Source organism: Sinohyriopsis cumingii, chromosome 5 (genome assembly GCF_028554795.1).
Source record: "Sinohyriopsis cumingii isolate HCF-2022 chromosome 5, ASM2855479v2, whole genome shotgun sequence".
NCBI lineage: Eukaryota > Metazoa > Mollusca > Bivalvia > Unionida > Unionidae > Sinohyriopsis > Sinohyriopsis cumingii.
Window position 1 is genome coordinate 111,069,960 of NC_142965.1, and position 10,051 is coordinate 111,080,010.

Here is a 10,051-nt window from a genome sequence, read left to right on the forward strand (position 1 = left end):
TATCAGTGATAAAATCAATAATATCATCACCATCTTCGTTTAACAATTTTGGATTTACATTAAAGTCTTTTAAGTACATCATCACACATCTGGTCGTCAACTGACGGAACTACCAAATACAACTTATCCCACTTTAACCATCTCATTATCAAATTAAGTAACAATTGCGTTTTACCAGACCCAGAAGGGCCAATTATTATCATTCTGATAGAATTTGGTAGCGATGGATAATGCTTGACTTGCTCTTGTTTTCGTGTCGCTGAGAAATCAATGACATCCATGTTGTACAAATATAATAAATAATATGAATCTATATTGTGTTCATCCACCCCACGCGTAAATAAACAACAATAATAACAAAAAATAAAAATCGTAAAATGTGGTACACATTATTTTTATCTCCCTGACCCAATCAGGACACAAAGTGTCTGGTGGTGATATTGCTGCTTTATTAGGAAAGTTACCAGGAACTCCACTGGCTAAGTATCCAGGCAAAAAACACCTTCCACGATATAATTATTGCGGTCCTGGAACCCGACTTGATATTCGACTTGATGATCAAGATCAACCAAAAACCGGGCGAATATCCAATTAAACGCGATTGATAAAGCATGTCACGTTCATGATGTAGCTTATGAAAGTAAAGATTTAGAACAACGACATATTGCAAACGTAAAATTAATTCATGCATTAAATTCTTTAAAAATAAATCCTTCCGAGAATCATTAGCTAATTAGCTGGTAAGATCCGCGATGAAATGAAATTATTATTCGCAGCCAGTAATTAATCATTAGATTATAAAAATAATGGAATCGATTTAATGTAGCCCAAGGGGATATTGGAAGGGTAGACCAGTTGTTAGTACACTTGCTGATGCAACAACTGTTACACGTTATGTTGCTGCAAATTGGTTAGTACGACGGGCAATATGGAAAATTACCACCTAAACAAATTCAGCATGCGCATTTTGATGTCAGCTCTCCTAATGAAGTTTATCAAGCAGATATTTTATTTTACCACATGATACTATTAAAATTGGAAGACGTCAATCACATACAAACAAATACGCTTTAACTATCGTTGATGCTGCAAGTAGATATAAGGAAGCAGAACCGATATCAGCTAACACAGCAACTGGTGTTTCATCTGCGCTTGAAGGCATTTATCAACGAGGACCATTGCGATGGCCACAACTATTACCGGATGATCTTGGCAAGGAATTTCTTGGTCAGTATCGTCTTTAATGAAAGCAACATAACTTGAAAATCAGAAGAGGACATACCGCAATTCATCGTGATTAGGCAATTGTTGAACGATTTAATCGTACACTTGATTTGAGGTTATTTGGATATCAATATACGAAGGAAATAATGCGTTAAATAATGAAATTACTCGAACAACTGCCATGAAACCCGTTAATGCGATTACAAAAAATACATACCAATACAACGACGTGACTTTTCAAAACAACCAGTATTATGTAATGTTGCTGTCATGTATTTATATGAACCTGGTGAACATGAAGGTGGTAAAAAAAGAGCGACTGGTCCTATTTGGAGTATTACAACACAAAACATATCCAGCCTGGTAAGACCTACGGGTAGACCTGTAATCTACAACGTGGCTTTGTACGCGAACAATTACAAGTAATTCATGAAGACACAATTACCACCACATTCGCTCTAGCACATCGACGTCGATTACATTCAAGACAGGTTAGCATTACATTTTCGCGTGTATGACCAAATTACTATTAATTCTGTTTATGGTAAATTGTCTTGGATTATTATTTTAATACTGCCACAACATTACTGTGTTACAGCTTACAGATCGATTATTCTGTCGTTGTTTAAATGTCATGATAAATTCAGCATCGAGATCAAAGTCTTGTTTATTTCATGGTTCCCACGCTTTTCTAAATATAAATTTCCAGGACTTTTCCAGGTTTTCTTCCTTGATGAAATTAATTTTTTCAAGGTTAACATATGACCATTACAGAATGGAATTTAAGAACATTTTGGATTATAAAACATGCATTTTCCAAATCCGAAGATGCTTCTCTTTCAAGACATTCCAAAACATATATGTAAGAAACGATCATCATGTATGCCAGTAAAATCTAAAGCAAGGTTTTACAACCATACCAAACTTCGTGAGACGATTTAGTTAAAAATTCCATCATTTAAGGACATTTACAAAAGGGTTGATTTAAATTTTGACAAAAGATCTTCAAAATTATATATTGTTGTATAAAAAGGACTAAATTTTCTGTAAAATCAACTTGTCTTCTTGTAGTTAAATAATCCAGTCCCCAAACCTGTATTGACACATGGGCTATTATCATTTCTTAATAGGGACGACAATTTCCTATTTTTCCTGCGTTCCATTTAAGATCTGAAACCAATGCTTCAAGCTACAGGTCACTGTGTAATAGTTTCGCACCAAAGTTCAGCTCAGAGATTCGAAACTTTTCCAATCCGGGTTTCCGCCGAATATTCCAACCCATTTTTCACTTTAGACATTTTGGATGGAGTGTGGGTTCAGAGCAATTACATATCAAATTTGGAATATGCCGCCACCGTAAGATAGCTTACCAGCGGGTCTAGCAAATTTAAACTAAGTTATATCGACTTATACCTGCTTGAAATCGATAGGACAATTATTAATTTTCTCAAAAATGGCAAGTATTGAAATCGTTATGTCTTAAATCCGCTGACAGACTAGACGAAACTCGGCATAGATGAAACCTGACCCGGTGCTCGCCATTTGCGTTAATGGTCACAATACTTCACAAATCACAAACAACGACATCAGAAGTTCAATAGGCATGTGATATCAACAACAAACTCCTTTTCAATGTTGTTGTATAAAAGTTCAATTATATTAAACGAAAGTCTGATACCTTTTGTAAAAACCAGAAAGAACATATAATTCTCAACAGATTTATTTCCAGAACAACTACAAGAAACTGGGCCAGTTTGATTCGTCAAGCAGAGTAGTCTGGTTACCAACTTCGTATGCTTCCGACGTGAGAGAGCACATGTCAACGTGGTACTCACGTGATACAACAAACTCCAAAGTTGGTCTCGGAATAAATATAGAGAACTTTGTGCTCTTTCGTTTTTCTATTTTTATTACAACCAGTATACGGTTTTCATTTAATATTTTTTCTAAAATATTTCAAAATGACAGTTGTAAGATTCTATGTTATCGTGCGACATGCTATCGAAATCACTAGTACCAGCTCAAATTTCATCAACGCATTAGCTTCATCGTCTCTCAGCAGATTGAATACATACCAATGTTAATACTCTCGCAATTTCTGAGAAAATAAATAATTATCATATCGATTTCTTGCAGGTGTAACTTGATTTGACAACGTTTAATTTTGCTAGCCCGTCCGCTAAGGGGACATGCTTTAACGCCACCATGTTGTCCGCTTGTGATGCTAGACTGGTTTTCATGCCTTCCATAAAAGTGAAAAAATACGGATATCGAGCTATCTGTGAAGCAAAAGGTCTACTAGATGGATCTAATCACTGAGCATTTGATTGTCTCATAAAATATATTTATGGCAAGCACCCAAATGATCCATACTATAACCTCCTAATATTATGGTTAGAACTCGATAAATTTAACTCACGATCAGTTCAGTTACGACTCAATTACGTAATTGTTTCGTGCGTCACGTTGTGGATGAAAATTCCCGGTTTGTTTTTCCCTACTTTCGTCAATATTTACAAAATTCAAGGACTTCTCACGGTCGGGAAAAAAATAATTTCTTTCGACTTTTTCCCGATAGCGTGGGAACCCTGTTATATTTTTGGTCGCATTGTTTATAACTAATTAATATGTTTCTTACAGTATCATTGTCAATATCATCGCTATTACCAGCAGTTTCTGTAAAGTCTATGACAATTCTCCACAGCTGAGATATTCTTATATATTTTTCTTTCGCCTGTGCAAGAACATTTTCTATATGTTTCAAAATGTTATCGTTCCAAACTGCTTTGGAGGAAGGTGGCCTATAAATGAAACCAACTAGGAATGATTTTGCATTATTTAGAGAAATTTCCACCCAGATACTCTCAATTTCATGTGACTCCAAGTCAGGTCCCCTTTCTGCACTTACATCTTCTCTAATGTATACAACAAGACCTCACCATGCTGTCTCTCTGTCCCTTTGTAATGGTTTATTGTAGCCCTGACAGAGAAATAGATCATCATTGTGGTTAGCATTTAATTTGGTTTCAATGAGTCATAAAACATGCATATTATTTTCCTTGGAAGACAACATTATCTTAATCTGTTTTATGTTTCCACTATACCTTGTACATATCAGTGACCCATGTTAAAACTTTTGTATTTCGTCTCATAACAATTATATGTATGTCATCATGCAATGGGTTACTCTATGTGATTGTCTCCGCACTACTTTTATCATTTTGGTATTATATAAGGTGGCCATATAAATGAGGTGGCTTCTGGATTTTCTATGGTATCTGTGCATGGTCTTCCTTTGTCAAATTATATTGGGGTGGGGTAGTGAGTAGCAACAAAACTTAGAGCAGTTTAATCATACATTGTTCGGTAAAATAAATAATCCTATAATACAAGTATGCATTTTCTAAATTGTGCAAAAACACTACTGACTTAGATATTAGAGTCTTTGCCAAGTTACTTAGTACCAAACATTTTTCAGTGTGTATCAATACTTTTTTGCAAGATATAAATAAACAATTGCCCTCATTCTTGTCTGCCTTGTTTGAACTATGTGTAGAGCTTGATCAGCTCTGTTTTCAGGCAGCACATCATGTCTTCCTCCTCTTCCCCCTCTGATTCTTGATCCATGCCTCATCCTTCCTCTCCCTCTTCCTCTTAAAGGTCGCTCTGGAACTGAGCTAGAAAGTGTGCTGATTTAAGTCTCTCCAATGAATTTTACTATGTAAAGGTATTTCATAATTAGACAACTAAAATATTCATGATTACTTATCAAACTTATAGGAATATAGTGCTAACTGAGTATCAGAAATTAATACACAAGAAGTTGTGACTTGATGGATGTTTTATGGGCTGGATCAGGTCAAGTTTTGGGTGGGTGGGGTTGAAATTTTTTAAAAGGAACCCTATTTTCGTCGTATGGGCACGAAAGCAAAGTCTAAGTGTCTATTTATTCAGTATGCATAATACCCAATAAACATGCGCAATAATAAAAAAGTGGTCCGGCTTCAAGTGACTGTGTGTGTGTGTGTGTGTGTGTGTGCTTTTTTATGATCTGGCCCTATGATTTGGACCTGGATTACAAATTCCAGTCGCAGATTTATAAAAAAAAAACTTATTAAAACATTGTGTATGTAAAGTATTAAATCTGAGAAGAACACGAATTATTTTCCTCTTTGTTTCAAACGCCAGAAAGATGGGTGTTAGGGGTCCACTGGTTACGCTCTGTTTATAATTTATAAATTGATTAATGAAATTACACAGTTTTAAGAATTTTGAAATATCCTTGATGCTTTTCGTTTATAAAATTGAGTGGTGGGGACGTGAGTGAGTACGAACTCTACTAGGAAAGAAATAGAGTACCTGTGGGTTTTTTCCTTACTGTACAAAGCACGTCGATTTAAATCATCCTTGTACCACAAAAACTTTCAAATATAACTATCGAAGTAGTTCTGCATACATTTCAATGTTTCCTCTCAAAATTAAAATTAGAAAGGAAAAGGATAATAAGAAAATAACGAGATCAGAATAAATTCGCACTCACCGTTGTTGAGATTTTGCTCGGTTTCGTATCGGTCTCGTATCGTGGTTGTGTTTTACGTCATCATCTCCTGTGTTTACAATATGGCATATCATTTATGCAAATTTAGGTCACCGAAATTTTGTGTGCTATTCGTTCGGGATCTGCCAATCACAGCCGAGCGGTAACATACGAGAAAGGTCAATTCTTATTTAACGTTTTCGGGAACAGTCAAGAAAACATATTGCTAATATCACAAACTGTATTTAATCCAGAATAAGCAGAGATTCTCTAATGCTTGATACTTGAATTAGACGAGGTCTTGATAATTAGAAGAAGGATATTCTTACGGCACGTGTTAAGGCTCGAATAAACAGTAACATAAGAAAGAGTGAAAACAACAAGCTTTTAAAATGTAATAATTTATTTCCCTGGAAAAATTCTGTAAAAATGAAAAAAAAAATATGACTTACGGTTTTCTAGAATCAAATCCAAAAATGATCCAAAAATAATCCGAGAATACAATTTTAGTAGTCATAATAACAACATGTTCTACTGATTTCACGTTTGAATGCCGAGAGAAGAATCCAAGAAAGAAGACGATGACGTATGCTACAGCCTGTAGTGTTGAAGTCTACAGTTCCTTGTAGAAATAAGAATTATCACTCCGGTTTCTGATAGCTGAATAAAGTTTTTTTTTTCTATAAAAACTGTCCATGTTCCACAGTATTACATAAGCACACGTATTTTCCAGAAATATAACAGAATTAATCCTTTTGAATCCAAGTAATTTGAAATAACTCCAAACCAAGTAATTTGAAATAACTCCAAACAGCACAACATAAAAACTAACAGTTTAACAGCCCAACTTCTACTGAGATTGATTCTCCAAAACATGGGTTACATGGGCTCTTTAAAACGCAACCAAGGGTCACATGATCATCTTCTGGAAGTTTGGAGAAGCAAACTTGTTACAGATTACGTTTAACCAGTGTGACCCTGACGGAAACCAATCATGTTTACTCTATAAAAAAGATTTAAAAAATTGTTTATATCTTAAAGACAATGTCGCATCATAACCTTGGAAAAAATCAATCAATTTAAAATAAAATAGAACTTGTTTACGAAGGTTGCTACAAATTCTGAAACAAGGTCAGGATTTAGATCAACACCTGGTTTTTACAATCTAACAGTCAAGGTCAAACTGTTTTCTAACCAAAAGTATCATCTAGTGAATCAATTTACATTACAATGTCATGTAATGAAAAATAAAAAATGTAAAACTGACAAAAACAACAAAATTGAAATAAATATATATTAAATCAGATATAATTAAATCAAATATACATAACAAAGTCAATACTGCTTTTCCCTACTAAAAGATAATGCGCGAAAAATAATGAACTTAAAATGGTAGAAAAAAAATTAAAAAGTGTTTATTACAATTTATTACAAAGATAAGCACCTTTACAAGCAATACTCAGCAAATCTGCTTGACATTGGTTTATCGGTTCTGGTCAAATAAAAATATATGTCTATAGGCACATAATAATCTGAATAAATTATGTTGTTTCCAAAATACATTGATATCCACACAGAGAAAACTTTATAGTGATTATATTTAGAAATATACCAATATAACCTATATAGAAGCATATGCTATTCTTGGGTACAGCTATGTCAGCAAGCAATATTCTTTTCTGAATCTCTTTCTTTATTTATCCCTCTCAAAGTGGATATTTGTTTATGTTTGTGCATACAGAATGTACAAGTCTGTATACATAACATTTACACGTGTAATATAAAGTGTACAAAATGTTTAATATCGGGAATAAATACATGGACGAAAATCTAAATTTAATATAAAATGTGCTCAATTAATATTCATATATTTGTCATTTTAAACTAGGGAAATAATCATGAGAAGAATGTGATGCTTGACTAATGAGATCCACATGCTCAAAAGCACGTACATGTGTATGTTAGTTTCATTTATATTATGACTATGTTTGTGAACAAATTTGCAATTTTAGATTCAAGAAGATGTTACCAATTTGCGTTGATAATAGCACATAACCTGATATTATATAAAGAAAAGAAGGGGTTGTTGTTATGATACTATCGGTCAAGAATACGTACGTTACAAAATAACAAAGAAGAAATGAACTCGAGTGACCAAATGGAAAGGCAAATCAAAATGCCCCAGATAATTCAGACCGACACAATATATATATATATATATATATATATATATATATATATATATATATATATATATATGAGATCAACATCGCCTATGAACATGTGTGATTGTGTGCGTATGCGTATGCATGTGTGTGTGTATGAGAGAGAGAGGGAGAGAGAGAGAGAGAAAGAGAGGGGGGTGAGAAGGGGTGTATGGTCAAGCTAAAATGTTGATAAATAGCCATGGCTAGGCTTAATTTACGAAAAAAAACAATTGTATCCATTTATATTTTTGCTCCTCCAATTTAACGATGTTTATGGACTGTGGTTTTCGTCTTATAATTACTTCATTATGAATCACAAAAAGCTTGAGCTCAGCACGACAAATTGTCGGTTTACGTGTTTAAAGGTTACTAGAGGTATAATAATGTGGAATGACCTCTCTCTCTCTCTCTCTCATTATGTGCTAATTTGTATCTTTGATAAATCGAACGTGCACTTTACGTTTTCGAAAGTATTTTATCCTGAATTCAATATCACCATTGGCAGCATTCTTTTACTCTGTATTACGACTGATGTTTTCGATACACATAGAAGTAGCATGCAATTTATTGTACCCAAGATACCCTGCTTAAAGTAATAGCAGTAGAAGATGGGTCCAACATGGTCATTACCGACAAGATAATTGACATGTCCAGTTGTGACGCCTACTAGCCTAACATATTTCAGCCGTTAGGTGGCAGTCCGCTTACAAGCTTGGGCCAGAACCACCTTTCATTCACGTGAAGAACTATAATGTAGTTGGTCTCCTCTCTGAGACGTGTCACACGCCGCTATGAAGGTAAAGAGCGACCACTCGTCTTTGACGAGTGACCCGGATAGCACGGATACAGTCCTGAGCGAAGCACTTATCGTTTTCATAATATTCTACCAACTTTGTAACACCAGGAATGAAGTCCCGGTCAGGAAGGCACAGCCTATATCCCCTAATCTCGAGTTCTGGAGTTAATGCCCAAGTTATGAATTCTTGATCTTCATCCGAGTAGGAAATAAAGCTAGGATAAGCACCTTTAATGGGCATTGAGTACAGGATTTTCTGCACAGAAAGCTTGCGCTTGGAGTCAATATACCTTCCTCTTCGTATTAACATCAAGAGAGCTTTGTCTTTTATTTGTTCTGATATCACCCCGTGGCTAATAAGACTATGCAAAACAATTTGTTTCCTTGATAGCAAGTGTCATTTCCTATTGCTTATGCCTAAAAAGTATTTAAAAATTGTATATTATTCCCATCAAGATTTGATTTTGTTACCAGGACAGTGATACTTTGAAACGTACCTATTTCCAATGAGAAAACGGGCGAATTTGTGTCTTTATGTTCACAGAAAGTCAGACAAAACAACACATGAATCAAACTTAACATGTATTTATACTAAAGTAATATCAAAATGACGACAACAGACATAAAAATAAGTAGTTTTTCGAGATTTACGATTATACTGTAAATCACTTTCACGAATCAGCCCTCAAATGTAGTCTCCCATCACGTTCTCGGTATAATGCCCTTGGTAGATGCGTTCAAAGTCCAGTATATCCTGGTGGAAGCGCTCGCCTTAAGTCTCCGAGTACGCTCCCATGTTCTCTTTGAAAATATCCAAAATATCGACTTTGAAGGGCATCCTGCAACCCATTGTGCCGTAGGTCTTCACCAGAGTCTCAACCAGCACCACATAGTTCTAGGCTTGTGATTGCCCAGGCAGTCCCGAACCTATGCGGCAAAGTTGATCCAAGCCGCTTTCTCGTTACTAGTGAGCTTTTTGGGGAATTCAACGCACTTTAGGATCTTCTTTATCTGTGACCCGAAGAAGACACCGGCTTTGACCTTTGCCTCAGACAACTAAAGGAAGAAGTCATGAAGGTACTTGAAGGCTGCCGATTTTCTATCTTGAGCTCTGACAAATTGTTTCAAAAGGCTCAGTTTGATGCGCAGTAGTGGCATCAGCACCTTCCGGGGGTCCAACAGAGACTCCCACTTGACGTTGTTCCTCCCCACCTCGCTCCGCTGCACTCAGTCCCGCCTGTGGTAGTGCTCATTGGTGTCCCTGCTGTCTCAGGGACATTGCTGTCC